A 27,505-nucleotide genomic window follows, 5' to 3' on the forward strand; every position below is an offset into this window, starting at 1 on the left:
TGGTAGAAACTAGATCCAGGGTCTTCATTTCTACTTCTTGAATTGGTACGATTCTAGCCATGCGAATAAATGAGTCGATGTCGAACATGGTAGAAACCACTTGATTACCAGTCGATGATGTAAACTGTTAACAAGCGTGAGAGAGGCCACCAGTAATGTCAATGGTTCTCAAAGTACCCAGTACAATCCATGAGATGTGAATGAATGAGTTGATGTCGAACATTTCACGGAATCCTTTGATCGAAAGTCAATGATGTAAACCGACGTCAAAGGCGAGAAACCTGCCATTGATGCATGCAGACTTCAAGGTACTGACGATCTCTAAGTCATCTCTCTAGATAATGTGCTGATGTCGATAGAAAGCGACTCGTTGCAGGCAAGCTTGCAACATGAAATCATTGTTCAAGTTGAAGAAATGTTGTTGTAAGGACTGACTCAGGGATGGTCAAACGGATGACAAGTATTTTGCAGATGAAAGTTTTACTCGCAGACCTCTTGAACACATAACGACACGACAGATGGCTTAGTGATGAATAATTCAAAGTTAATCCCCGGAACCCGGCTGAAGACTTTCAAAGTGGTTTGATCAACTGTGAGGTAAAGGATTTCCCAACCCAGGTGAATGAAAAGTGTCGTGTTCAAGAGTGGTAATAAAGTTTCTTCTGAGACAAAAGGTAACAAATAGGCTCATTCTTCTCTCTTTTCCCCCACCATTTCTGGCAAGTACCTCTTTATTTTTAACAAGCTTGAGGAGGATAACATATGCTTGATTGTAAGCTCATCCTTCGGATGAGTCCAACCTAGTTTTGATTCGAACCCTAGGAAGGAGTGGTTCGTTCCTGTTTGTAATTGAACAGGTCCTTTACTGTGAAATGTTTAACGAGCCCAGTATAGGAGAAACTCGGCGTTTTTCAATTTTAGAGAGTCTGAAAAACTTAAGAAGACTCCAAGTTGAACTTTTTCGTAGATTTGTGTCCCTCAAGCCCGAAAAAGTATAAAATAATACCTGGCGGAACCGCTTGATCTTGCGACCAAGGAGTACTTTCATAATTAGTGTCACTGACCTGAAAAGTAAAAAGCGATCAAGGACACGTCGTTTTATTTCCGTATCGAGTTTGAAACGACAAAAACCCGGCAATCTTTTCCTGATTTTACGGTCAGAAAAGAGCTATAAGGGGACCGTCTTTTAATTCCGTTTTAATGAGTGTAAAAGAAACGCTCGGCAATCTTTTCATTTTTTAGGAGTCAGAAAAGGGCTTAAAAGATGACTCTGATATTTTGGTTCGTGAAAAATGACAATTTTCCCTCTAAGTCCCTTTGTCCTGCACAAAAGCAACACATTACTCATACCTGTTTAAGATAGGCAAAAATACATCGAAAAACATCTTTCCATGGTGAAAAATGAACAAATTCATCCAAAAAACCTATAAAAAGACTTTTTAGAATATCATTTTTACCATTTCACTGTTGAGGTTGAAAAAAGGGCTTTTGGCAAGAAACTTCCCGTGGTTGCTGCGGAAAATCCGACCGTCAGAATCGAACGCCGTCTCTTCCAGGTATTTTACAACATCCTACTCTTCAATTTCATCCAATTAAAATTGTATTTTAGGTTTTAGTTTTGATTTTTAGGGGGTTTAGGTTTCAAAATGCGCTCTGCGGTGGACGCAGGTGCCCTTCGGGTGACCTGCGTCCCCCGACTTTTTTCTATACAGAAAAAAGGTCGGGGGACGCAGCCCACCTTCAGGCCAGCTGCGTCCCGACGCCCTGTGTTCTAAACGCGGGGTGCGTCCTCCGCAAAACGCGGATTTTGAAACCCCAAACTCCAAAATCAACCATTCAAATTTCCCAAAATTAATTCTAATGCCTATTTATTCATGTGTAGGGCACTTACCATGCTGGATTGGAGAGAAAGAGAGCACGAGGAGGTTGATGAAGCTGCAATCGAACATCAACCTTCCCTGGATGCCCTAAAAGCGTGCGTGTTATATAAATACTGGGCCATACCGGGCATGAGGGCTCAGGTAAGATTCTTGGAATGGCTGGTTGAGAGATGGAACGTTCAAGAACAATGCTTTTACATCGGAAGGCACCAGCTCGAGATAGATCCCTCTGATATATACTTTCTCACTGGCTTGCCAAATAGAGGCGAGCAACTCAATCTAGCCGGGACTAGGCCGGGTGGCCAATCCCTTGTTAGTCTCCGGGAAGATTGGTGCACACCTGGTGCACACCATTCGAAAGGCGTGGAGATCAAACACATCTCTCTGCGTGAGCTCAAAGTTATAGCGTTCACGGTTACCAGAATTTGCGGCGCAGCCACTTTACACATTGCTTTTGGGTCCCAAATGCGGATGGCAATTGACTGTTACCAAGGCACCATTTTCAACTGGTGTGATGCTGTGTCGGCTAATGTGAAGAGCCAACTGACTAAGGCAAAGAACGGACGACTGAAAACTTTTGGATATGGGCCTTTAGTCGTGAGCTTTGCCTTAGAGAGAGTTCCGATGCTGATCCCTCAGCAACTCACTGTTGATATCTTGGGTCCTCGGGAGCCAAAGCTGGTACGATGGGTTACGGTGATGGCCCGGCATCCTGACGAGAGCGCGGCAGTTGTTCGATTTTCTGATAGTTATTTTCACTGGTTGGAGGACCAGGTTTTCTCGATCCAGGACTTTCCGTATGCCGGAGTAGATTTTCGACATGATCCGGACATGGTTCTTCCACAGGGAGAACAATGGGATGACAGAGGTACTTTATTTTCACAAGTTTTCAAATTATGTATTTTTTTTTTGTTTTTATATATATCGTCTCAAAACTGACAGTAAAAATTTTCAAAATGCAGATGTTGGTCCACAGCGCCCAGTCAATCTCCGGCCTTTTGAGAGGAGACATCCAGTTGCACCGGTACCGGCCCCACAGGACGCGGCGGCTACAGAGGTACTGGCTGAGTTGGAGCATGATCTAGAGCGTCTGACGGCGGATATGCCTGAGACTACTATGGTTGATATTCCTATCAGGCTTCAGCGCTATGTAGTCGCGGTCCCTGGACCGTTTAGGAGATTTTTGCGCAAGGTAGCCCGTGCAGTGGTGTCGTACAGGGAGCACCACCAGTGATTGGCTAGTCACTTTGTAGACACATGTGACATTTTTGACTTTTTGTACTCTATCATTTTTGCCGATCATAAGGTGTTTTTCAACCTATGATCGAAGACGATGTATATTTTTTGACACACTCCTATCTATATATATATCACTATTACCGGCTTATCTTGTTTAACATATGTGATGAAATGTTTTTGAATTTACTTGCATGATTATCGTAAATGTCTGTCTAACATTCGAGAAGCAATTGCATCTGCTAATGTATTTAAAGACCTTGGAATATGCTGATATTCAATGTAATCAAATTCACGTTCCAAGAGACGCACTCTCAAAAACAACCTTAATAACACAGGATTTCTAATGGCATAAAACCTATTAAGCTGTAATACAACAAGTTCAGAATCTAACCTCACTATCAAACGTCGAATTCCAAATGAAATAGATTCGGATAATAATTCAACCACTGCACTGTATTCTGCAATGTTGTTCGTTGTTTGACCGAGGCTTACCCCATGCATAGAAACTAACTCGTCAGAGGGTGAATAGATAACCCAAGCTGCGGAAGAGATATTCCGTGTACTACGACAAGCACCATCAGCAAATCCAATGTATGTTTGGAGAGGCGTCGACATCTGCAATATCAAGAGTAAAACCAAGATAAGCCAGAATAACGACGAAAAACACACTCTCTAAGCTAAACACACTGACTAACTAACAAGCATACTAGCTAGAAAGAAAACCTAACCTAACTAAAAAATTCTCCATACCCACCATTTAAGCATAATACCTCTTTAGGTAAAGTCCATTTCTGGGTTTACCCAAAGAGTCCCCATCAAAATCAACCAGCTCATAAGCCCCTTTTGCTAGCTTTCGCTTTACAATGTAGGGTCCATGCCACATAGGAACGAATTTTCCAGCACCTAGCTTATCGTTAGCTTGATCATATAATAGCACTAGGTCTCCCTCCGAAAAACTTCGAGGGGTCACATTTCTATCATACTGAGCTTTCATTCGCTTCGCGTGAGTCTCGATTGCCAATGTAGCGTCACGTCGAGTCTCATCTAATTTAGCTAAGTATAATAAACGTTTCTCCTCTTCGGAAGTAGCTGGGAGTAATTCGACAGCCATTTGAAGTGATGGGATTTCGCATTCAATGGGTAACACAGCTTCCAAGCCATAAACTAGCTGGAAAGGAGTGAACCCTGTTGAAGTTTTCACTGAGGTTCGGTATGCCCATAGCGCCGAAAATAACATGTTGTGCCAATTCGACCGATGAATACCAATGGTTCGTCGGATCATGATAACCAGAACTTTGTTGATAGACTCAACCAAACCGTTGGCTTGCGGATAATAAGGAGTAGAGCTATCGTGGCGCAAACCAAGCTGGCTTGTAAGCTCAGTCATCATGATGTTTCGAAAATGGCTCCCATGGTCAGTAATGATTGCTTGTGGGACACCAAACCTAGTTATAATATGATTGAATACGAAAACTGCAGCTGTTTTGCCGCTTGCGTCGAATGTAGGCATCGCCTCGGCCCATTTAGTGAAATAATCAACCGCGAGGATGATATACGCATGCCCCCCGGCCGAGTGAGGGTTACAAGTAATAAAGTCGATACCCCATTTGGCGAATGGACCAACGACAATTATAGGGTGGAGAGGAGCAGGTGGTGCGCGCATCTTTCGATCAAACACTTGGCAGTTGTGGCACTTCCGGACTACAATGATACAATCTTTAAACATAGATGGCCAGAAGTAACCAGCGCGCAACACCTTCTGAGCTGTGGCATACCCAGACATATGACCGCCACATGCTCCAGAGTGACAATCATTCAAAACCCTCTCAGCCTCTTCGTGAGTTAAACAACGTCGAAAAACTAAGTCTGCCCCCCGGCGATAAAGTGTATCTCCAATAATTTTATATTGCTGGGATTGAAACCGAATTTTTCGACGGTCCGCTTTGGAAGCTTCAGGCCGAAAGGTTTGGGTTTGGAGATAGATGATTATATCTCCGTACCACGGATCTAAGGTACTGATAAGAAACAAAGATTCGTCCGCAATGGACTCCTCTGCCACAGTCTCTGTGTCAGTACGCGGGAAATCACACATCAATTCCGCAAAAACTAAGGATTTCTTAGACTTGGACTTCTCGAATTCCAAGTCGAACTCTTGCAGGATAACGATCCATTTAGAGTACTTGCCCCCTAGCAGTTGTTTTGTCAAAATATAAATCATAGGGTTGCAATCCGAAATAACTGTAGTTTTACGGAGAAGAATGTAGTGACGAAAACGCTGGACAGCTTGAACGGCTGCCAGGGCCAATTTCTCCACATGCGAATATTTTAACTCAGTGGGATTTAAGGTCCTACTAAGATAATATATCACATGTTCCGCTCCGAATTCATCTTCTTGAACTAACACCATTCCAATGGTGGAATGCGAAGCTGCGAGGTATAAGAAGTAGTCCTGGTTGTAGTTTGGAGGATGCAACAATGGTGCATGGGTCAACGCATGTTTAAGTGCATCAAAAGATTGTTGGGCAATCTCGTCCCAAAAGAATTGAGCGTTCTGTTTCAACAACCGGGTAAAACCTTTAGTGACCTCGGCGTAGTTTGGGATGAATCGGCGTAAAAAGTTCGCTTTCCCTTGCAAACTTTGGAGTTGGCGCAAACTCGAAGGAGGAGGCAATTTGATGATAGCTTCGACTTTCGAGGGATCGACGCGAATGCCGGTTTTTGAAACAACAAATCCCAGCAATCGACCTGTTTCTATACAGAAAACACACTTGTGGGGATTCAACCGAATTCGATAATGCCTACACCTCATAAAGATTGCTCGTAAGTGGACAAGGTGATCAGCTCGATTTATAGAATGAGCAGGCAAATCATCGAGATACGGTTGCACAATGTGCTTGATGTCATGAAATGCGTAAGACATCGCCCGTTGAAAAGTGGCGCCGGCATTCTTAAGCCCAAAAGGTAATTTGCAATAAGCAAATGTCCCCCATGGACAAATGAATGCCGTTTTTGGTTGGTCGGCAGGTAGAATATTGATTTGATTATAGCCCGAAAAACCATCCATAAAGGAAAACATTTCACTTCCGGCACAATCATCAATAATTTGATCGATATAAGGCGTAGGATAGTTGTCTTTTGGACAAGCTCGATTTATATCCCTATAGTCGATACAGATTCTTATTGTTCCTTGTTTCTTGTTGACTGGAACAATATTCGATACCCAATCCGTTAACGGGATCGGATATATGAAACCTGCTTTCAACAGCTTTTCGACTTCTACTTTAATCGCAGCCGCTTTTCGAGGGTGAATCTGACGCAACCGTTGCCGGACGGGTTTAGCATCCGGGTAGGTCTTTATTTCATGAACAACAATGGCAAGATCGATTCCCGGCATTTCCTCGTAAGACCAGGCAAACACATCGCGGAATTCTTGGAATAGGGCCTTGTAAGTTTGGATTTCATCTTCTGTACATGCGGCACCTATATGAATGTTTTCCTCAATTCCGGGCTTCACTGAAATATCAATGGGAATAGTACGAGAAATATTCCCTAAATTCAACTCTGAATCAGAATGTTTCGTTGGATCCTGAGCGTCTTTGACATATTCAGCGGTAAAGATAGATGAAAAATCATTTTCAAAAGCATCATCCTTAGGTAAAAACGAAGATCTGTGATGGAGATCTTCCCATGGTAGATCGTCTACACTTAGGATTTCGCGAAGTTGTTCGTCAGATGACACGACTTCGGGAAACGCTATCCGTTCTAAGGTTGAGGTGAAAAGTGATTCTTCACTGACCACATTCATTTGGTCGATTTCGGTTGAACGCGAGTCGGTAAAAGACATGACAGCTTCATAAGCAATTTCATATGGACTCAAAGGCATAGCATCACCGAATGAGTCTATCTCAGATTCAGATGGGACAATCCAAGGATCATCATAAATAATGTTTTCTGATGTAATCATATGAATTGTTGCAAATGAAGGATCTACGCTGAGTGGAGGGAGAGGAAAAGTTCCCAGTAAACCAGAATCCTTAACTAAACCTACACCAACGTCCCTATAAGGGATTGTCGTCTTACCAACATGCTGGATACTCTCTGAAGAGGCTGGGTCGGATGAAAAGTATGCCAGCTGATCAATAGTCACGATCTTACCGTTATGTGGAAACTTAATTACTCTGAAGACCGATGAAACGACCGCTGTCATAGCATATGACCAACTTCGACCCAAAAGAAGGTTGTAGTCTAGAGGGGCATCAACCACCTCCACATCCAGACTAACGGTTTTACCTTCTACCCCTATAGGCAATTCTTGTAGAATACCAAACAGACAGAACCCACGGCCATCAAAGGCCTTAAGGATGGTGGGGGATTGGTTCAACGAAGGAGAACCAAGAGATCTCCAACATTGAATCGACATAATACACGTAGAGGCTCCCTCATCAATCACAGTCCGATGAATAGGCCTGTTTTTTACTATCACTGGAATTTGGAAAGCCATTTGATGGGGGAGACGTGGTGTACTATTTTCTAGATCGAAGATTATCAGGTTCGGGTCCTGAACATCAACAGCTCCGATAGCCGACAAAAGTAATTTTCGTTGTGCTGGGCATGATTGCAGCACTTCTAACGCCGACATTGCTGAGGGTGAAACAGCTAAGTCCTCAACAATGTTGTAATTCTGGGCTGCTCTCGCATGTGGATTGAAAGCAGACCTTCGAAGTACACCCTTGGCGGGCGGTTTAATTACTAAATCCGGGTTAGGTTTTTCGATCTGTAGTGGATCGGAACCAGGAGTTGAGGTTGATGGGTTAGAGTGAGAAGATTCTGCTTCCTTACCATCAACAGGAGCCTTACTACCATAATCTTGCGATCGAGTCGCAATCCGCACATGAGACATCATCAAAATGGGTTCTTCACTGGCATTCGAGGAAGAACCTATCATCTTATTCTCCTGCTCCGGAAATGGATTTTTTAACACAGCAGGAGTGGGAGAACCTTTGACTATTTTCACAACCTCGGCCTGATGAGGGCAATCTCTCGTAAAATGATCCTCTTCACAAATAAGACAAGGATATCGAGGTTTGCATTTTTCGTCATTGGTTTCCGACTTTTCCATTTTCTCCTTCGGAGTCTTGTCTGCTTTAGCCTTCTTCTTTCCTTTCTTCTTTCCACCGTTTTTTGATTTGGCCGTAGATGACTCTACAGCGTGAATATCGGCGGTAAGTTCAGGAGAAGACTCTCCTGTCGGGGAATCGGGCAAAGTGATAATAGGAGTAGTTGAAGCCTTGGAAGACTTCTTCTTGCTCTTTGTATTCACGATACCAATCATACCATCAGCGGCATGAGATCCCGAAGGAGCAGCAGCGATTTGATTCGACTTTGGAAGATCCAGAATCTTCTCGTGTAACGTACCCGACTGAGTATAAACTAAGTCAAGGTATTGTGCCTGAGCAATGACTTGCTCCTCAGTAACTACTTCGGCCTTAGCTACATCTTCAGTAATCCTCGGTAATAATGATTTAACAAACCATTCAGCTAAGATTTGGTCCGGGATAAAAACTTTCACTAGCCTTCTTCGACGTCTCCACTCATGAATGTGATCAGAAATATACGTGGACGTTGATTGTTTTAGTGAAGTTAATAACTCCGTGCCGTTATCGTATCTGACCGGCAACTGAAAGTGAGTTAAGAACGAGGTAGCTAACTAGCTAAAATTGTAAAAAGAGGCCCGTGGTAACTCAATGTACCACTTGGCCGCGAGACCAATGAGTGTACGCTGGAAAAGACGTAAGCGGATCGAATCATCCGAGATAGAATTTGAAGCACACCAGAGGTGGTAAGTCATCACGTGATTGGACGGATCCTCTCCAGACTTACCTTCGAACTTGGGTATATCACTGGGCAACTTATTTGGCATTGGCGGCCAGAACTGAAGATATTGAATTGGATCGTTCGTTAGGCGCGTCAAGTCTGGTAAATCCAAAGTTGCGATAAACGGTAACTGCCGGTTAGGATCTCTAAAACTCTGGGTCACAATACCGGCCCCAGGAGGAGGATATCCAGGATAACTAGGAACAGGAGTCGCATTTGGGATATTATATCCTCCTGGAAAACCAGGATTAACCGGACCGTACTGGGGTTGTTGAGGTTGTTGATAAGTGTACCCAGGATACGGTTGATACTGGTAAACCGGTTGTTGGACAGCTTGCCCAGGTTGGTACTGTCCCTGGTACGGTTGGTGAACAAATTGAGGTTGAGTAATGACAACCGTACTTATACCAGGCTGACCTACAGGCATCTGGACCGTGGTTTGAATCGTAGATCCAGACAACGGTAAAGAGGTCTGAGGAGTGGTTACAGAGACAGTAGAAACCGGAGCCGTCGATACTCCAGAAGTAAGTATGGTAGATGTGGCGGTAGTTACAGCAGCCGTTTGAGATGGAGTACTAGGTGCAATTGGCGGCTGAGTAACTACCGAAGTTACAGAAGTTTGAACATTTGACTGGACAGGTTGCGGTTGCTGGAGTGGACCAGAAACTACGGGTTGTCCAGCTTGAGGTACCAACTATATACTTGGCTGCAACACCTGTTGACCCTGTGATGGATCCCACACTAACATTCCAGGGTATTGACCCGTAACAGGTTGAGGATACTGAGATCCATAGCCGGATTGAGGATAGGATTGATAATTATAAGGTGTAGTTCCCACATTTTGACCATATGATTGACCTTGAGGTGGTTGATAACCTTGACCTGAGTATTGACCTTGAGGTTGATAACCTTGAGGTAAATACGGATACTGGGGTTGACCTTGACCTTGAGGTTGGTACCCTTGGGGTTGATACCCTTGGGGTTGCCATCCTTGAGGTTGCCATCCTTGAGGTTGATATTGATACTGAGGTTGACCTTTGGGTACATATTGAGACTGGGGTTGACCTTGAGGTATGTATTGCCTTCCAGACACAAATGATGTACCTTGAGGTTTCCCCCCAGGCATTAACTGAGGCTGCCCCCCAGGCGGTAATTGGCCACCTTGAGGTTGGGAAACGGGAACTGAACCTGACATCATGTAAATGTCTCCTACACCCAATGGAACATTACCACTGTTTCCAACTAATAACCCATGATCAACGGGTTGAGGAGATGCCCCCGCAAAAGTACCAGAAAGAGATTGATACCCAGTGGGGACAGAAGGACCGCCGTGTAAGAAAGATTCAGGACTTTGAGTAAACACGGACGACTGACCAGACATATTTACAGGAGTATGAATACCTCCAGGTGGAAAAGGAGTACGAGGTGTAGAAAAACCTAGCCCAAAGTTGTCTAAATAATTGGTTAACGAAAGGTACCAAGTAGTACTTCTAGGAGGACTGTAAAAGATAGATTCACGCTCCCTTAGATCAATAGTAAGTTGATCTTCAGGATTAGAGACGCCTATTTCTTCCTCTGGAGCAAGTTCTTCGATAGCAATCAAATCAGTAGGAAGATTTTCGGTGATAATTCTTTCTATTCTCGGTGAATCAGGAACACTAGAAGTCGGAGTAACAGGTTCAGATATTTCTGGTTCTTCGCCTGTATCACTAGCAGACGAAAAACTACCAACAAGCTCAAAAACTGTAACAGCTTCGGGATTATAACCTGTCTCTAAACTTTGGTAATCTGGATGGACTACCAAGGAAGATTCTCCTTCTTCAGGTGAACCTACTCTACTGCCACTAGGAGGAGTTACAAGGACCTTCAACCCTTCGTACTGACCCGGAACGTCTTCAGGAGATCCACCCCGTGATCTACGGAGTTTTCTTAACAAATCTGTTCCGGTAACAATTTCAGGTGACTTGCCCCGAAGTCTACGGGACTGTCTCGGTAATTCCGCCACAGCTAAAAACTTTTAACTACTACACACGAAATCAAAATAAAATTTCAAATCAAACCACCTAAAGTCTCTAAAGAACCAAACAAATTTGAATCACACGCCTAAAGAATCTAGGGCGTCAAACCAAGCACAAACAGTAGCCTTCCAGACCGAAAGCGCTAGTTGGTGATGAAGCCCAACATCGTTGGATTCAGTACAGAAGTGGCGGGTGGAACAGTTACCCCGACAACCTGCTTAATGAATAGACTGGACCAAGTTCCTCCACTTTAACCATCTCGAGTGAAGTGAACCCCCCAGAAAATCCAAGTGAGTATAGCCGACGTCTGCTCCAGGTACAGTGGGACCTTCCCTCCACCGTCACCTCGGTAGAATCCTAAAGATAATGGTCACTAAGGTTACCAATCGCAACAAATGCACCTGGGGGAACAGTCTAAACTCCGACAACACGCAAGGGCAGAGTAGCAAGCTCAATCCCCTTGCCGGCTCCTTGACAATAATCCAAGGTTTACCGACAAGTGACCCCTGGCTCCTAGACAATGGTTAATCCGAGGTTTACCGTTTGTAATACGTGCGTGTCTGGCGTCGTTCCCAACGAGGGGGGAATGATCCCCTCACTGGTTCGGACACGAGCTCGTGCTTCTCCTTTAAGAGGAGCTTTCCCAGAGTACAAGTGAGACAATTGGATTTATTCTATCTCAAGATAAGCTACTTGTTTGGTTTTGTTGTCTTGGAGAGTTAATTACTCACCTACTCCAAGACACTAGCCTGATCTAAATTGGTGTTTCAGAGCCCTAGTAAATAAAAATTACTACGTCGATTTTACTTTAAGCGTTAATTTTATGGTTTTTCTTAAAGACAAAAGGTAGCGGAAGTGAAACCAATGGTGTGTAGACTCGACTCAAACCACTACAAAGATGCACCTAAGATGAGTTACGCTACTTTTCCTTTTTCAATGAAATTCTTAACTAAGAGAGTTGAGAGAATGCAATTTTAGAGAAAACAACTTTCTTAATAAAGACAATCAAAGAAACAATTCTCTTTTTCTTTTCAAGCATACAAACATGACCACTCTTTACGTGCACGAAAAACTCTTTTTCTTTCAAAACTCTTCAAAGCTACTTGAAACAAAACTTTTCAAAGGAGATGTTTTTGTATTTTCTCTTTTTAATAAAGCACATAAATCTATTGTAATGAAAATCAATCTTAAAAGCTATAAAAACTATGAAAACTTGACTCACAAGCAAATCAAAAAGGAAATTACTCTAAGCAAACCTAACAAGGCAAAAGCTCACAAAGATGATTCTAGGTTGTTTTACTTGACCAAAATCAAATCAAGGACTAGCTAAGGAGAGATCTAAGGCTTGACAACTTCTACCGTCAAAGTCACTACAAGACCTACTCAAAAATCAAACCCTAGGGCTTAAACTTCCATGAAATCCACTAAAACACTCAATGCTATAGAAACAAGTTCAGGTGAAGGTCTCTGACAAGGGACTAATGAATCTGGGCAGTAAAAACTAAGAAAAAACAAAATCTAAGAGCAAAAATGCAAAAAATGGAATTTTCTCAAATTTTAGCAGGGGACGCAGGCGACCCGTTAGCACAGGCGCGGGCCCGCTCTGTGCACACAGCGACAGTGCGTCCAGGGACGCACTATGCAACACTCAGAGGGTGCGTCCTACTGAAAAACTCAAGAAAAACCAAAATGAATCTAATCCTAAGCTAACCCACCCACAGACAAAGTCACAGAGCCAAAACCAGAAAAATAAACCAATTTTCTCAAAGCAAAGTTCACACAAAGGAAAAGACTTTTCACATTAATGGAATCCCCAGCGGAGTCGCCAATTTGTCAGGCAGAAAGAGTCGATTGTGCGGACACAACCAACCTCCCTAGGAGCCTAAGACTCTCTAGTGACAAACAAGACAAACTAGAACTATCCTTCTCTAAACATGCATTATAATATGAGAAATCAAGTGTTTTGTTCTTACCTTTGTCCAAACGTTGTTGTAGAAGTCCAAGCTTTGTTGATCTGGATGAGCTCCTCCTTTTCTCCAAAACCTGCAATCACCAACAGTCAAAAAATTAAATAGCACCTGATTATAACATAAAACAAAGCATATTTAACATATAGACCAAGGAGTACATGAAATAACTCATAAACAACAAGTTATTGAGAAGAATGGACCAATTTGCATTAAAGGTAATCAAAAGGAACCATTACAACTTGAGCCTTGGTGTTGTGCAAGCTCCTTCCAGGGTCCACAAGAGTTCTCCTTTACTTTGACAAAGCTCACCCACTTCCAAATAGAACAAGCAAAGATGGCAATCTCTCCTCACAAGCTTCTAAATGGGAGTCCTAATTCCTGCAGCATTTACCCTTAGAAATGTATAGCTTTCAACCTCCTCTCCTTCTGGCCCAATGCCTGTACTTATAGTGCTCAAGAGGAAGTTAATCAGGTCCACCATCAATGGGATAATCCCCTCTTTGGATGGGATAGCTCCCCTATTGATGGGATAAGTTCCTCTTTGGTAGGAGTGCATGAACCATCTGGAGGCGCTCAATACACGTCGAACAACCTTCTAGAATGCTCTAGAAATGACCACAAGTGACTTTTTAAAGATGAAACTTGCGCATTTTAACCTTTTCAGGGGGACGCACCTGCACCTTTACATACAGAGCGTCCAAAGACGCAGTTTTTGTGAACATTGGGTGCGTCCCCGCAGGTAAGGTTGAGAGAACCTGCGTCCCCAGAGATAAATACATTTAGAAAGACTTTCTCTCTTTTTTGGAGTTTGACATGGAAAGCAGAGGCATAAGACTTGCCTAAGAGGGTAGCATGACTGTTGATAGAGTCATCCTAACTGTAAATGGTCATGGTGACATTTTTTAGTGTAACACTAGCTTTCGCTTATCGTTTGCTTGATCATATAATAAAACTAGGTCTCCTTCCGAAACATTGCGAGGTGTAACATTTCTATCGTACTGAGCCTTCACTCGTTTCTCATGAGTCTCGTTTGCTATTGCAGCAGCGCATCAATTCTCATCTAGCTGAGCTAAGTACAAGAAACGTTTTTCCTCTTCAGAAGTAGCTAGGAGTAATTCTATGGCTAATTGCAATGACGGAATTTCGCATTCAATAGATAACACTGCTTCCAAACCGTAGACCAGTTGAAAAGGAGTGAAACCAGTTGATGTTTTTACTGACTTTTGATATGCCCAAAGTGCTAAAAATAACATGGTATGCCAATTCGACTTATGAATACCAATAATTTGTCTGATCATAGTGACTAAAACTTTATTGATAGCTTCAACCAGACCATTAGCCTGCAGGTAGTACAGAGTATAACTATCGTGGCGCAGGCCAAGTTGATCTGTCAGTTCAGTCATCATGATGTTTCGAAAGTGACTTCCATGATCAGTAATAATAGCTTAAGGAACACCGAATCTAGCAATTATATGATTGAATACAAAAGTTCCAACAGTTTTTTCGTCTGTCGAAAATGTAGGCATCGCCTCGGCCCACTTAGTAAAATAATCTACTGCTAGGATAATATATGCATGCCCCTCGGCCGAGTGAGGGTTACATGTAATAAAGTCAATGCCCCACTTTGTGAAAGGACCGATAGCAATTATAGGGTGAAGAGGAGTGGGTGGATCACGCATCTTACGATCAAAAATTTGACAATTGTGGCATTTTCAGACTACATAGATACAATTTTTGAATAAGGATGGCCAGAAATAACCAGTGCGCAATATGTTTTGGGTTGTGGCATACCCAGACATATGACCGCCACATGTTCCAGAGTGACAGTAATTTAGAACCTTTTCAGCTTCTTCATGAGTTAAACAACGTCGGAAAACAGAATCCACTCCATGATGATAAGGTGTATCACCAATAATATTGTATTGTTGGGATTGGAAACGTATTTTCCCTCGCTAAGATCATGAGTTCAGGCTGAAAATATTGGGTTTGGAGATAAACAATAATATCTCCATACCATGGATCAAGAGTACTGATTAGAAACAAGGATTCATCGGCAATGGGCTCTTCCACCACAGTTTCAGTATCAGTACACGGGAAATCACACATTAGTTCGGCAAAAACCAAGGATTTCTTTGCCTTGGATTTTTCAAATTCCAAGTCAAATTCCTGCAGGATAACTATCCATTTGGAATACTTGCCCCCTAGCAATTGTTTGGTCAAGATATACATCATAGGGTTACAGTCAGAAATTACCGTGGTTTTGCGTAATAAGATGTAGTGACGAAATCTTTGGATAGCTTGAACAGCTGCCAAGGCCAATTTCTCCACATGCGAATATTTAATCTCAATCGAATGCAGAGTTCGACTAAGATAGTAAATCACATGTTCACTATTGAATTCATCTTCCTGAACTAAAACCATCCCAATGGTGGAATGAGAAGCGGCGAGGTAAAAAAAGTAATCCTGGTTGTAATTGGGAGGATGAAATAACTGTGCATGGGTCAACGTGTGTTTGAGTGCATCAAAGGATCGATCAGCAACCTCATCCCAAAAGAATGGAATGTTATGTTTTAACAACCTGGTGAAACCTTTCATTATCTCGGCGTATTTAGGAATGAAACGACATAAAAAATTTTCTTTCCCTTGCAAACATTGGAGTTGGCGAAGAGTCGAAGGAGGAGGTAGATTGACAATAGCTTCCACCTTCGAGGGGTCAACACAAATGCCTGTCTTTGATACGATAAATCCTAGTAATCGACCCGTTTCTACACAGAATACACATTTGTGTGGATTGAGCCGAATTCGATAATGCCTACATCTCATAAAGATAGCTCGTAAATAAATGAGATGATCAACTCTACGTAATGATGGGTAGGTAAATCATCGAGATAAGGCTGCACAATGTGCTTGATGTCATGAAATGCATAAGACATAGCCCTTTGAAAAGTTGCTCTAGTGTTCTTCAATCCAAAAGGTAATTTGCAATAAGAAAATGTCCCCCATGGACAAATGAAAGTTGTTTTAGCTTGATCAGTAGGGAGTATGTTGATTTGATTGTAACCGAAAAAACCATCCATAAAGGAAAACATTTCATTGTCGGCACAATCATCAATAATTTGATCGATATAGGGTGTTGGATAATTGTCTTTAGGACAAACTTGATTAATATCCCTATAGTCGATACATACTCTTATCATTCCTTGCTTTTTTTTGACAGGAACAATATTCAATACCCAATCGGTTAAAGGAATTGGATAAATGAAACTTGCATGAAGTAATTTCTCAATTTCGGCTTTTATAGCAGCAGCTTTTCGCAGATGTATCTGACGTAAGCGTTGTCGGACAGGTTTAGCATCCGGGTATGTTTTGATTTCATGGACAACAATTGACGGATCGATTCCTGGCATTTCTTCATATGACCAGGCAAACACTTCACGAAATTCTTGAAATAGGGCTTTGTAAGTTTGGATTTCATCGTCCGTACAACAAGCACCTATATGAATGTTTTCAATAATTCCAGGCTTAACTGAAATGTCAATAGGAACCGTTCGAGAAATATTTTCCAAATTTAACTCAGAATCAGAATGTTGCAATGGATTCTGCGGTTCTTTGACATAGTCAGTCATTAAAATAGAAGAGAAATAATTTTTAAAATGATCAAGCTCAAGTAAAAACGAAGACCCGTGACGCAGATCTTCCCATGGTAAATCATCAACAGACAATAGTTCACGAATCTGCTCATCAGAATGAACAGGATCAGAAAACGTTGATGAAGTTGAGTTTGATATTGAAAGTGACTCTCCATGGATCACATTCATTGGATCAGTTTCGGTTGAATAGGCATCAGAAATCGACTGTACGGCCTGATATGGAATTTCATAGGGACTCAGAGGCATCTCGCCACCAAATGAATCCACCTCAGAATTTGAAGGTACGATCCAAGGATCATCAAAAGTAAGAGTATTCGGTGAAATCATATGAATAGTTACAATAGAAGGCGATACGTTAGGAGGAGGGAAGGAAAAGTTCCTAGTAAATCAGAATCTTTGATCAAACCTACGGCAACATCCTTGTAAGGGATAGTTGTTTTACCGATATGCTGAATATTATCTGCAGAGGCTGGGTCGGATGAGAAATAATTCAACTGGTCTATCATAATGATCTTTCTAATATGAGGAAACTTAATAAGTTAAAAGACCAATGAAACAATAGCAGTCATAACATAATACCAACTACGATCCAGGAAAAGGTTGTAATCTAGAGGGGCAGCAACCACCTCCACATCTAGATTTACGGTTTTTCCTTCGACCCCTATAGGTAAATCCTGCAAAATGCCAAAAGGATGGAACCGACGGCCATAAAAAGCCTTTAGAATTGTCGGAGACTGATTGAGTGTGGGAGAACCAAGTGATTTCCAACACTGGATTGACATAATACACGTAGAAGCCCCTTCATCAATCACAATCCTAAAACAAGGTCTGTTTTTTACTAACACTGGAATCTAGAAAGCCATTTGATGAGGGAGGCGGGGTGTACTATTATCTAAATCGAAGATTATTAGGTTCAAATCCTAAATATCAACAACTCCTATAGCAGAAAATAGTAATTTACGCTGTGCTGGGCACGATTGCAGCACTTCCAAAGCTGACATTGCTGAAGGGGAAATAGCTAAGTCTTCAACAATGTTATAATTCTGAGCAGCTCTCGCATGTGGATTGAAAGCTGATTTCTGAAGTATACCTTTAGCAGGTGGTTTGATTACTAAGTCAGGGTTTGGTTTCTCGATCTGTAGTGGACCGGAACCAGGAGGAGATGTAGTTGATGTGTTTGAATTAGAAGATTCTGCTTCTTTACCACCAACAGGATTTTTACTACCATAATCTTGCGATCGCGTCGCAATCCTGACATGAGACATCATCATAATGGGTTCTTCTGAGGCATTCGAGGAAGAACCAATCATCTTACTATCTTGAGTAGGAAAAGGATCCTTCAAGACAGCAGGCGTTTGAGAACCTTTAACGATTTTCGAAACCTCTGCTCAATGTGGGCAGTCTTTGGTAAAATGATCCTCATCACAAATGAAACAAGGATAACGAGGTTTTCGTTTTTCGTCAGTAGATTCATTTTTATCTGTTTTATCTTTTGAATTTTGTTTATTTTTCTTCTTCCCCTTCTTTTTATTGTCGGATTTTGATTTGGTCGTAGATGATTCTACGACATGAATGTTGGCAGAAATTTCGACAAAAGATTCTCCTATCGGAGAATCAGGTAAAGTTATTATAGGAGAAGAATTCTTTGAAGATTTATTCTTACTTTTAGTGCTAACTGTACCAATCATACCATCAGCGGCATGAGACCCTGAAGGAGCTGCAGTTATTTGAATGTGTTTTGGAAGATCGAGGATTTTTTCATGTAAAGTACCTGACTGCGTATAAACAAGGTCAAGGTATTGGGCCTGAGAAATGACTTACTCTTCAGTAACAACTCCTCCCTTAGCTACATCTTCAGTGATTTTAGGTAACAATGATTTAATAAACCATTCCGCTAAAATTTGATCCGGAATGAAGACTTTCACTAAGCGCCTTCTACGTCGCCATTCATGAATGTGATCAAAAATATATGTGGACGTGGATTGTTTTAGTGAAGTCAACAGTTTCGTGCCATTGTCGTATCTGACAGGCAACTGAAAATGAGTTAATAAAGCAGTGGCTAACTGATTAAAGTTATAAAAAGAGGCTCGTGGTAACTCAATGTACCATTTGGCTACAAGACCAATAAGAGTTTGTTGAAAAGGACGCAAATGAATTGAATCATCAATGATGGAATTAGATGCACACAAGAGGTGATAAGTCATAACATGATTTGATGGATCCTCTCCTGACTTACCCTCGAATTTCGGGATATCACTGGGCAACTTATTAGGCATTGGCGGCCAATATGGAAGATAGTAAATCAGATCGTTCGTAAGGCGCAACAAATCAGGTAAATCCAAAGGTGCAATAAATGGTAACTGACGGTTAGGGTCACAAAAACCTTAAGTAGCGAGACCAGTTCCAGGAGGAGGATATCCAGGATAACCTGGAATTAGATTTGCATTAGGAATGTTATAACCTCCTAGGAAACCAGGATTAACCGAACCAAACTAGGGTTGTTGAGGTTGCTGATAAGTATAGCCAGGATATAGTTGATACTGATAAACTGGGTTTTGCGGAGTAGGATAGAATTGATATTATCCCTAGTACGGTTGATACATAAATTGTGGTTGACTTGTAGCAATGGTAGCAATCGTACTAGCTTGTCCCGCAGGCATCTGGACCAAAGTCTGAACCGTAGGTCTTGACTGAGGCATAGAGACTTGAGGAATTTGCACTGATGCAGGAGTAGTAGAAACCGGAGCTACTGATACTCCAAAAACAGGTGTTGTAGGTTGAACAGAGGTTGCAGTAGTTGCAGCAGTTTGGGGCGGAGTACGAGGTGAACTAGGCCCAGGTTGCTGAACTGTACCAGATGCAAGGGTTTGAATAGTAGGTTGGACAGGTTGCTGGGTTGGACCAGAAACCAAAGGTTGTCTAGGTTGATTAATTAACTACACATTAGGTTGCAAATTCTGTTGAGTTTGAGACGGATCCCACACCATGTTCATTCCGGAGTATGGACCTACAAAAGGTTGTGCATATGGAGGACCATAACCTGGTTGAATGTAGGGTTGATAATTAGGCGGTAAATTTCCAGCTCCTTGAAAAAATGGTTGACCAGAAGGTGGTTGGAAACCTTGAGTTGGGTACTGACCTTGGGGTTGATAACCCTGAGGCACATACTGAAACTGGGGTTGACCTTGAGGTATGTACTGAAACTGGGGTTGACCTTGGGGTATGTACTGAGTTTGAGGTTGACCTTGGGGTATGTATTGTCTCGAAGATTGATGAACTTGAGGAAGCCCTTCAGGCAGTAACTGACTACCTTGGGGTTTCCCCCTAGGTGGTAACTGACTACCTTGAGGTTGCCCCCGAGGCGGTAACTGACTACCTTGAGGTTTCCCCCCAAGCGGTAACTGACTACGTTGAGGTTGAGGATTTGGAATACTACCATACTTGAAGTTGAGGCATAGAGACTTGAGGAATTTGCACTGATGCAGGAGTAGTAGAAACCGGAGCTACTGATACTCCAGAAACAGGTTTTGTAGGTTGAACAGCGGTTGCAGTAGTTGCAACAGTTTGGGGCGGAGTACGAGGTGAACTAGGCCCAGGTTGCTGAACTGTATCAAATGCAAGGGTTTGAATAGTAGGTTGTACAGGTTGCTGGGTTGGACCAGAAACCAAAGGCTGTCTAGGTTGATTAATTAACTACACATTAGGTTGCAAATTTTGTTGAGTTTGAGACGGATCCCACACCATGTTCATTCCGGAGTATGGACCTACAAAAGGTTGTGCATATGGAGGACCATAACCTGGTTGAATGTAGGGTTGATAATTAGGCGGTAAATTTCTAGCTCCTTGAAAAAATGGTTGACCAGAAGGCGGTTGGAAACCTTGAGTTGGGTACTGACCTTGGGGTTGATAACCCTGAGGCACATACTGAAACTGGGGTTGACCTTGAGGTATGTATTGAAACTGGGGTTGACCTTGGGGTATGTACTGAGTTTGAGGTTGACCTTGGGGTATGTACTGTCTCGAAGATTGATGAACTTGAGGAAGCCCTTCAGGCAGTAAATGACTACCTTGGGGTTGCCCCCTAGGTGGTTACTGACTACCTTGAGGTTTCCCCCTAGGCGGTAACTGACTACCTTGAGGTTGCCCCCCAAGCGGTAACTGACTACCTTGAGGTTGAGGATTTGGAATACTACCAGACATCATAAGGATCTGTTCTGCGTTCAACGCTTGAGTTCCATTATTTCCAAATGATAACACTTGTTCTATCAGTCAAGGAGATGCTCCTGAAAAATTACCAGAGAGTGACTGGTACCCCGTAGGAACAGAAGGACTGCCAGATAAAAATGTTTCCAGTGTTTGGGAAAACATGGATGACTGTCTTGACATAATGGATGATGGATAATAACCTCTTGGCGTAGGATGAAAAGGAATTCGAGGTGGAGAAAAACTAAGACCCGAATTTTCTAAAAAATTTGTCAATGAAACATACCAAGCATCACTCCTAAAAGGACTGTAGAATATTGATTCACGCTCCCTAAGATTTAAAATCTGTTGGTTTTCGGGAAAAGTTACGTCTTCTTCTAGATTAACAAGTTCTTTGATAGAAATGAGGCCAGAAGGAAGATTTTGAGTAATGATATTGCTTACCCTAGGTGAACCAGGATTACTAGAGGCTGGAGAAGCAAATCCTGAAGTTGGAGTAACAGCAGGTTCAGTGTCAGGTTCAGAAATTTCAGGTTCTTCAGCTAATTCACTGGAAGGAGAAATACTACCAGTAACTTCGGAAAATGAAATTGGCTCTTGAATAGACTCTGTTGTTTGTATCTGGTAATCAGGATGAACAATTAAAGATGACTCTCCGGCTTCTAGTGATCCAACTCTACTGTCACTAGGTGATACAAGAGCTCGTAGCCCTTCAAGCTGGCTTGGTGAATATTCAGGAGGTTTCCCCTGAAGTCTACGAGATTGTCTCAGTAATTCAGCCACGATTAAATATTAATTATTCACACGCAAACAAATAAAATTTCAATAAAACCACCTAAAGTCTCTAAAGAAACAAACAAATGAATCACATGCCTAAAAAATCTAAGAGTTCAAACCACACAAAACAGTAACTTCCATACTAAAAACACTAGTTGGTGATGAAATCCAACGTAGTAGAAGTTTAATACAGAAAGGGCAGTTGGAACAGTTACCCCGACAACCTACTTAATGAAACAGACTGGCACAAGTTTCTTCACAAAACCATCTCGAGTGAAGAGAAACCCCCAGAGAGTCCAAGTGAGTTTAGTCGACGTCTTCTTTAGGTACAGTGAGACCCGTCCTTCACTGTCACCTTAGGAAATAATCTTAAGTTTATGGACACTAAGGTTACCAACAGTAATAAATACAACTGGGGGAACAGTTTATGATCCAATCTACGCGCAAGGGCAGAGTAACAAAGCTCAATCCCCTTGAAGGCTCCTTGACATGGTCAATTCGAGGTTTACCAACAAGTGACCCCAGGCTCCTCGACAATGGTTAATCCGAGGTTTACTGTTTATAATACGCGCAAATCTTCTATCTTTCCCAATGAAACAGACTTGATTGTCTCAAAGGTTCGGACATGATCTCGTGATTGTCTCCTTTAAGAGAAGCTTCGCAGAATGTATCAATTACAATTGGATTTATTTCCTACCGCAAGATATATCTACTTGTTTGTTTTAACTATCCTGGAGAGTTAATTACTCCCTGCTCCAAGATACTAGCCTAAGCTATATTGGTGATAAGAGCCCTAGAAATAAAAAAGATTACTAGATCAATTTTAATTAAGCATTGCTTTTATGGGTTTTTCCTTAAGTCAATAGGTATGGAAATGAAACTTTGATGGTGTGAAGACTCAACTCGAAATGCTAAAAAATGCACCTAAAATGATAAGCAATTCATTTTTCTTTCAATGAAATTCTAGCTAAAAGAAAGAGTTCGAGAATGAAATTCTTTAAGAAACAAATCTTTCTTTCAACATGAGAATGAAAAGAAAATATTTTTGTCTTTTTCAATAAAAACTCAAAACGAGACTAATAATAAATGCTCACAATAAATCCCTTTCCTTTTTCAAAACTCGAAACTACAAGAAAAACAATTTTCCTTTCAAAAGAGATCTACAAGTTCTAGAAAAGCACTCAAAACTACAAAAACAAATTTTGAGATCTAAAAACTTTAAAATCTAAATAAATGAAAGCTTCAATTCTTTTTGAGGACGTTTTACTTAGTTGTTCAGTAAACTAAGGATTCATTTGTTCAGAATAACAAATCAACCAAAAAACATCCAGCTATGTTTTCTTTTGTAAAAATGAAATTCAAAACTTATGACAAAGTTTGTTCAAAGATTTGCAATGAGAAAACTGAATCTATTTCTCATAAAGGATAGATTTCACAACCAAGTCAAACTCATCAAGAAGAAAAAAAGACACCAGGGTGATATAAGGTTTCTCAGGCTTCTGATCTTTGAGTCACTACATAGACCAAGTGAAAACCACTCCAAGCATGCAAACTTCTAGAAAATCATCTAAAACACAAATACTATCGGAACTCACTCACAAGAGGTTTTTGACAAGAAAAAACAGATATCTGGGTAGACCCTAAAGCTTCTAAATCAAACCTAAACCTAACTGGAAAAAGGTGCAGTCACACTCTGTTTACTAAAGGAAAAGTGTGGAGATGCCCGCACTATCTGTGAAGAGAAAGTGCGGTCCCCTAAAAACTTCGAAAAAAACAAAAAATACTCCTAGATTTAAAAACGACCCAAACCAGTATACATCAATCAAAAACCAGAAATGAAAACACTTTTCTCAATTCAAAATAAGGAAAACCAAAAACCAAATTCATTCCCTAGTGGAGTCGCCAATTTGTTGGCTGGATAAATCGTTCTTGCGGACAAGACCGATCTCCCTAGTATCACAAGATAATCTAGCAACAAACAGACAAATAAATCTATCTTTCTCTAGACATATGCAATTTACAAATAAAGACTATAGAGTTGTTGCTATCCTACCTTATATCCAACGCTTGTTCGTTGTAGTCATCCCTCGATTATCCGAAAGAGTTATCTTTAAATACCTGCAATCACAAACAAGCAAACATCAAATAGCACCTGCATAGAAAATATCATAAATCATGTCTATTATGGTGATCAAGGAATCCATAAAATAAAGCATAAATGAATAGTTTATTGAGAAAAACAAACTTATTTGTATTAAATTTGAAGTAGAAGAACCTTACAACCTTTTTAGCCTTGATGTTGAACAAGCTTTTCCTGGGATCCGAAACAGAAATTTCCTTTACTTTGACAAGCCTTGCACTCTTCCAAATGAGATCTTAGAGGTATGTAATCTCTCCTCATAAAAGCTCAACTAAGAAGACTAAGTTCCAGCAACATTTCACCTCAAAAATATTCAGCTTTCAACCTCCCAAGTAACCAGCGCAATGCTTCATTTTATAGTGCAGAGGAGGAGGTTACAGGTCCATCTATGAAGGGATAGAATCCTCCTTCAAAGGGATAAGCTCCTCACATCAAAGGGTTAGCTCCTTAAGGTATGGAGTGCATGAACCTTAAGAGAGTGAACTTGCCACCTCAAGATTCCTTCTAGAAGCTTCTAGAAATGACTGAAAGTGAGTTTTTTAGAATAAACTCGTGCCTTTTTCACTTTTACAGGGTCTGCACGCATAACACAAGGACAGAGCGGTCAGGTGCACAGGGGATATGACCATTAGGTGCGAGACCGCAGGTAATGCAAAGAGAAAGTGCAGAACTAGAGTTTTAGAGACTTTTAGGGTTTTTCTCTTACTTTCAAGGCCTGATATGAAGAACTGAGGCTTTATACTTGCAAAGGAGGAAAGTATGAGTGATAATGGACTCACACAGATTGTAGAATTTCAAGGTGACAATTTTTAGTCCAACAATGAGTTTGAAATTTTCCTTGAAAATCTTTAAATTTTGAATAAAAAAGAAATGCCCAATCACCAGGCTGAAATATCCTTTCTTTGATAAATTTATCATGTCACTTGGATCTTTGCTATTGGATTATATTGGTTCTATGAATAACATATTGTCGTATCCCATCAAGTTCATTCAATTGCTCCATTCTTTGTCTTTTGTCTTCTGATAAATCAAGACCCAACTTAGATGTTATTTTAAAAGTCTTTATTTGGAACTCTGTAGGAAATAGGACTTTCTTTCCATAAATTAATTCATAAGGAGTGTGTCATGTTGTATTTTTCCATGTGGTACGATATGCCCATAAAGTTTATGGAAGCTTTTTTGCGTAATCCCTTCTATGCAGATGCACAATATTGGTAAGAATTTCTTTAATTACTTTATTGGTATATTCAACTTGTCCATTGGCTTGTGTATGGAGCTGACTTTCGATGTTTTATTTTGTACTCCTCCATTATCTTCTGTACCAACTTGGATGTAAATTGAGTTCCTTAATCCATCACAATTTCCCTTTGGACACCAAAACAAGTGAAAATATCCTCAAAAAGAAATGAAATTACAACATTTTCAATAGTAAAAGGAAGTGCTTTAGCTTCTACCCATTTTGTGACATAATCTGTACAAACAAGAATGTACATTTTTTGTCTTGACGATGGATTGATTGGACCAAAAAATCCAAAGCCCATTTCTCAAAAGGTTCAATAAGTACCTGAAGTTGTAGAGGCATTTCATCTGAAGGAATAGGTTACCCCATTCTTTGAAAACTGTCACACCTCTTAACATATTCCTTGGAATCCTTAAAAAGAGAAGGCTAATAATATCCTAAGAGAAGGACTTTGTAATCAGTTCTTTTATCAGCGAAATGTCCTCCACATGGTTCATCATGACAAGATTTTAATATCTCTGGTACTTCATCCTCTTTAACACATCTTTGAATGATTAAGTCAAGTCATGTCTTGTACAATTATTCATTTATCCTTGAATAAGATGCACTAGTTTTAATAACCTTCCTTTTCTCTCGAGGAGACAAGTATGATGGTAACTTCCCTGTAGCCAAATGATTAGCAATATCAGCAAACAAAGGAGATTTAATAGATACTGAAAAAATATATTCATCAGGAAAATTATCTTCTACAGGAGCATCATTATTATCATTTTGGATTCTAGAGAGAAAATCAGGAACTGTATTTTGTTTTCCAAGTCTATCCAAAATAGTAATATTGAATTCTTGTAATAACAATAGCCATCTTGCAATTCGGCCATTAGTAATTGATTTATTCATTAAATATCTAATTTCATAATGATCTATGTGAATGAAGGTTTCATACTAGTGATATAATGTCTGAATTTATTAATGGCATGCACAACAACTAAAAACTCATTTTCTGTTACAGTATAATTCAACTCCGCAAGGGTTATATTTTTTCTTGTATAGTAAATGGCATAAGGAGTTAAATATTTCTATCCTAATACAGCTCCTAAAGTTGTATCTGAGGCATCAATCGAAATGTGAAAAGGTAGTTTCCAATTTGGTCCTCTTAAAATGGGTGCTTCAGAAATATTTTCTTTCAATGTTTCAAAAGATTTTTGGCAGTCAGAATTCCAGATAAATTCACAATATTTTGTAAGAAATTTGAAAAGTGGAGAGGAAATCTTTGTAAATTTTTCTATAAACCTTCTATAATAGCTAGTAAAACCAAGAAAACTTCTAACATCCCTTTGACATGTTGGAATTGATAACTTGGAAATCATTTCTACCTTAGATGCATCCACTTTAATTCCATCTCCTGAAAGATGGTGGCCTAAAACAATTCCCTCAGTAAACATCATAAAACATTTTTCATGGCTTAATGAGAGATTTTCTTCTTTACACCTAATGAGACTTTTTGAAAAAATTTAAGAGCTTCTTCAAAATAATTTCCATGGACAGTAAAATCATCCATGTAAACTTCCACACAATCATGAATTAGATAAGAGAAAATACCTAGAACTGCCCTTTGGAATGTTGTAGGTGCATTACATAACCCAAAAATAAGTACTCGATAAGCATAGGTTCCCCATGGACAGGTAAAGGTTGTTTTATCTTGATCTTTTGGATCTACTTGGATCTAGTTATATCCACTAAAATCATCCAAGAATGAAAAGTACTTTCTCCCTGCCAATGTGTCAACAACTTGATTTATAAAAGGAAGTGGAAAATGATCTTTTAAAGTAGCTTTATTCAATTCCGTATAATCAATGCGTACTCTCCATTTTCCATTCTTTTTCGGAACAATTACCAATTGTGAAACCCACTGGCTTTCTGATATTGGATAAATGAAATTCGCATTTAACAATTTATGTAATTCCTCTTTAACAATTTCCCATATATTTGGATTCATTCTTCTCTAGGGTTGTTAGATTAGTTTGGCATTTTCTTCAATATACATATGATGCATAAAAGTGTTAGGGTTAATTCCTTTCATATCATTGTATTCCCATGCATAAGCAGATGAATGTTCTTACAACATCTTTATTAATTCTTTCTTTTGAGATTCTTCCAGATTATCATTGATATTCAAATCTTTCCCTAGAAATTTTTCTATTAAAGAATTGCCAAATTTCTCCATAGAATGTAAATCCATTTGACAAGATGATAGATATTCAATATTACATTGTTCTTGAAAACTATTATTTTGTTTACAATATGAGGAAGATTCATTTTTTCCATTAAATTCAAAATTTGATCTTCTTCATCTATTTGTGCAGTAACAAAAATTGGTCGCATATCAAAGTTTTCATTATCATCTTCTATCCATGCTTCACTTTCTACTTTTATCATTGTTTTTGCAGGAGGATATAATGTGAATTTCTTTATCAAATTTCCATCAAAGATAAACATATCACCAGATCTACAAAT

The sequence above is a fragment of the Pinus tabuliformis genome, chromosome 4_2, assembly GCF_031772625.1.
Source record: "Pinus tabuliformis cultivar Carrire ecotype Pingquan chromosome 4_2, CPIR1, whole genome shotgun sequence".
Classification (NCBI taxonomy): Eukaryota; Viridiplantae; Streptophyta; class Pinopsida; order Pinales; family Pinaceae; genus Pinus; species Pinus tabuliformis.